Source organism: Stegastes partitus, unplaced genomic scaffold (genome assembly GCF_000690725.1).
Source record: "Stegastes partitus isolate 25-593 unplaced genomic scaffold, Stegastes_partitus-1.0.2 Scaffold1, whole genome shotgun sequence".
Lineage (NCBI taxonomy): Eukaryota > Metazoa > Chordata > Actinopteri > Pomacentridae > Stegastes > Stegastes partitus.
The window spans coordinates 511,623-516,447 of NW_007577732.1; the positions used below are offsets into that span (position 1 = coordinate 511,623).

Consider the following 4,825-nt stretch of genomic DNA (forward strand, 5'->3'; position numbering starts at 1 on the left):
TGTGTGGACGTCCCCTCAGCTCACTGGACCATGGAGGACATGCGTGCCTTCAGTCTCACATGTCAGTGGCCTACAGAGTCGTTGCCCTGCAGCAAACAATGCAGCCAGTGAGATCAAATAACATGGCACTATATTCCTGCAGATGGGGAAAAGACTTAACTCTTCGATTTACACAGTTATGTGTACAACATAATTTTCCTTTTGTATGTAAATTCCTGCTTTCTGACAGAAGCTCGGTCGGAAGGCCCATATTCATGAGAAATCAAAATGAACAGTAACATTGTGTATTCGTTTATTAAAAGGCATGTTCATGAAAACCAAGATTACAAAGGCTATTATATATAAAAGCTATTATCTATGTCAACAAAATCCTAATTTTACACGCATTTGTGTTCTTTCATACATGATGACGCTCTCTATTCAGGTCAGGGGTTTAACGGTAAGTTGTACCACCTTTGGGCTTTATGAGGCCAAACGGGCACGGAACAGCATAAAGACAACCTCAGGATTGAAATAAACAGAAAGGCATTTATCAGTATTGCGTAAATCTCATTTCATTTATGTCTCAGGTAGAGCCATCACTGATGCATTCAACCTCATTTCTTTTTGCTAGAACTTTTTTTTTCTGACACTACTTACAAATACAACCACTGTAGAAGACTGTGCTTGATTAATGACAAAATTTGACACTTTCACTCCTAAAGCATTCAGGGCAGCAACAGCTTAAATTTAATGAGGCTTTTCTTTTTCTATGCTTTGACAAATATATTAAGCAAAATTAGATCTTCTAGTGCTATTGGAGGCCTGAACCAAGTCCTTGGTGACTCTGGCTCACATGTTGATGACTAACAGGTTGTTTAGACGGCACCCCCTGCCTGCATCTTTGAGTTGATCCAGTCCAGGAAGTGAGTGACCCGTGTGTAGACCCCAGGCTTGTTCTTCCTTCCACACTGGTCTCCCCAACTCACCAGACCATAAACAACATGGGTGTTGTTCTGCATACAAGTCAGTGGTCCTCCAGAATCCCCCTGAAACAAGAAAAAACAGCTGACTAGGTTTAAAAAAAATAACAAAAAACTAAAAACACGCACTACTGCACACAACCAATTTCAGAATTATTTTTCAGGTATTCAGCTAATGTGGTTTGAATGATAGCCTGCAATTAACTAATTATTTTCTCTCACTAACCTGGCAAGAATCCACCCCTCCCTGCAGGTAACCGGCACAGAACATGCTATTATCCAAGACATTGCCATAAACTTTGGGTTCAGAGCACTTTTGCTGGTTGATCAGCAGTACATTGGCCTCCAGGAGGTGGCTGCTGCCATAGTCAGCTGCAGAGATTAATTAGGAAGACATAACTAACTATAACAACAAATGCACTTTATAATAAACAAAGTTCTTGTTTAGTAACATGTTGGTAAAAACAGAATCAAGGTCCTTCAGGTTCTTTACACTACAAAGCACTCAAACCTGAAGTGCCTCTGAAACAAAAGATGAGCATAAAAATGGTTTATTGTATTTTGAGGCTACGTACATTGCTCAGTGGCACCCCATCCAGAAATAGTACATTCCATCCCATCAGGCAGTTGTGCATCTGGTAGGCAGGCTGCCTTCACAAACTGGGTCTCATTAGCACAAACTCCATTAGTCCCTTTGAGCTTCAAAATAGCTTTAAAAATAAAGTTACAAGTTACACTCATTACTTATATATTTTTTACTGCTAACTTTTTTTTAAAATAGGGAATCAATACTGCTGATATCATTAATGATATTACAAATGGAACTATTTGATTCTCTCCCTAATTGGTGACACTTTCACATCCCAAGCTGAATTCAAAAAGTACAGAAGTGAGGTGATATTCGTCAGATCCTCCATTTTACACATTCTAATCTTGCAGGTGATTTCAGTGCTTATTTTGTCTTACCTATGTCATTGTAAACAGCTGAAGGCGTCTCCCTGTAGCCCTCATGTCTAATAGCCTCTTCAACTTGTAGGACTTGAGCATTGGGGTCAGACATATCCTGCGACAGACTTCCCATCATCACCTGCATGTCCTTGTTTTGTTCACTATGCAAATACAAATGGTTCAATGAGGATTAAGCCAGCATATGTGAACTGTCTTGTTTCAGATTTGCAGTCTTTTTCATGCTTACATGCAGTGCCCTGCTGTCAGTACCACGCAACTGGCGATGAGAACTCCTCCACAGGTGTGTCTGAACGGCTGGTTGGAGCCGCTTGGTTTCACTTGCACGGACACCTGCCAGGGTATCGCCCCTGGAGTGACTTTCAGACCCCCGAAGATCCGGGTAATAGGCTTTTTTGGCTGAGGCTTACCACAGGTAAGGAAGTCCAGGGGTAGTGCAGTGGCATTGGGTGTGGGGATAGCCGTAGGGATATCCGTGGGGATACCCGTGGGTGCAGAAGAAGGTTGTGTAGCCTGAGTAGTTCTTGCTGGCATTGGTGCTATGGTAGATGATGGCGGCTTCGCAGAGGTGGGTTTAGGGTTTGGAGGGACAGTATCAGTTGCAGCTGAAAACAAACACACAAGACAATGAAACAACTGTTTTGTTCAAATCACAATGTTCTCTGTAGCTTTAGAGCTGACTTGTTGGTTCAGGACACTCGGTCACATCACAGTAGTCCCACAGCAACCTGCGCCCTCTTCGGAAAAAACACCACGGCATCGATTCTCCGTCTGGGTTTCTGCAGTATACAAATTATGCAATTGAGAATCCCCCTTGGAGATGTTGTCAAAAGTTTGAACACACTTGTGCGCATTTATGTCCCCCTTACCTGCAGAAGTTGTGAGGGCCAAGTCCATCTTTATCCTCGAAGGAGTCGAAGGGATCAACACCTTTTGCCAAGATGAAGTGAGAATTCCAGTAGAGGCACTCATCACCATCTTCTGTCTCACTCACATTACCGCGATATGACTCTCCATCATCCATATAGCAATCATCTGGGCCTAAAATACATGCCACACTCAGTCAGTATAAGAGCTATGATGGGGCTCATATTTGGATGGGGGAAGAGAAACAATGGTGGATTATTACCAACATGGCAGAAACGTCCTCTGAACCCTGGAAGGCACTGGCAGTCAAAGTCATTCTCATTCCTGATACATGTGCCACCATTTTTACATGGACCAGGTTCACATACGGCAACTTTGGAGAAACAGTGTAAGGTGTCAGCTTACTTTCAAAAACAGTAAAAACTTGTACAAGAGGCATTCTGTGTGATTTAGGTAAAGATACACTCCTTACCACTTCTGCAGTCTGGAGGCTGGAAGGGCTGCTTGCATTTGCACTCGTAGAATGGTGGAGTCGAAGTCAGCACACACTCACCACGTCCACATCGACCTCTCTTACAATGTTTTGGACCTAATACAACAACAAAATAAAGCCATATGTTTTATATTTAGGTTTGGTCATTTTATATTATGCATTTTGTAAATGACCAGTGGGCAATCAAACAACGGCATGGAGGAAAAAGAAGCTTTTCTCCAAACCTTTTTCGCATTTTTTCCCCTTGAAAGGTTTGGGACAGTCACATTTGAATTTTCTCTTGCCTTTCTCCTTGCACAAACCATTGTTCTGGCAAGGGTTTGGGTTGCACTGGCCTGAGAAACAATAAGTGGGAACATGCTGTAATCTTTAAATCTTTTAGAGTGTTCCAATATAAATGACACAGATCGGCATAAACAGTTTGACAGAGCGGCTGAGTGTTAACTCTCTTACCATCTGGCTCTTGAAGTTCAAAAAGCCAGTCTGCTGTACTCTGATCCTCTTCTTCATCGTCATCATCTTGTCCGGGGCTGTCTATGATCTGAAAGAAGAAATCTAAAACAATGGCTTTGTTCCATTAGATTCAGAGCTGTTTTCCACTCTTCGGATACTGAATTATGTTCTATATATGTAATATGTTATAAAAAAAGAATTAAAGATTTACAGGTGCCTATGGCACTTGCCAGGCCGGCATTGTAAATAAGAATCTTGTTCTTAATGTCTTTGCCTGGTTAAATAAAGGTTAAATAAATAAAAAATAAAGATGCACTAACCTGCAATTATGTCCTCAAACTGTAGGGTTTTGGTCTTTTCTTTTGGGGCACGTTCCCGATGTCGACGATGTCCCCGATGCTCCCGATGTTCATGATGTTTGTGTTTTCCATGTTTACTCTGAATTTAAAAACATGATTGCAGATGGCAGCACCACATAGGAGTCGGAATAACAAATCATTTGCAAATAGCATTTTTGTTCATATTGACACTATGACAAAAAAATGTAGCGAATTAACCTTTCCAAACAGCACTGCTGTCTACTGCATTTTATTGACAGTAAATTCCATTGTCAAACATTGCAAGTAACAGCCTATGCATTTGAATATTATATATATATATATATATATACAATTAATACATACTTCAGCAGGTATGAGGAGCACCGCTAGAAAGAGGCAAAAGAAGAGGAGCTTTAAGTTCATGACGGCAGTGGACCAGAAGACCTTAGACATCCACGAGTCTAAAATGACAGTGTGCTGTGTGGCAGATCCCTCACACCCTTTTAAACATTTGTGTACACTAGTACACTAACCTTTAGAGTCAACAGGCTTTTCTGGCATTCTTCCCCATTACTTAGTCACTTTGGCCCCTCATTTTATCTACACTAATACTAGATAATTGGAAGAGCACTGTTCATGTTATCAAACACAAATTCAAGATTATTGTCACTGCCACTCTTGAAATCTTTCACAATAAAAACTATTTGAATGACTTTGAATAAAACAGGCAAACCTTACACAGATGCCACACAAAGGCTCAGAGA

At 41.2% G+C, this 4,825-nt stretch overlaps 1 pseudogene; it reads right to left on the bottom strand.

The window, feature by feature from the left end:
• Positions 1-275: 275 nt before the first annotated feature.
• On the bottom strand, positions 276-4,572 carry LOC103376323 (hyaluronan-binding protein 2-like; annotated as a pseudogene).
• Between the last annotated feature and the right edge of the window lie 253 nt (positions 4,573-4,825).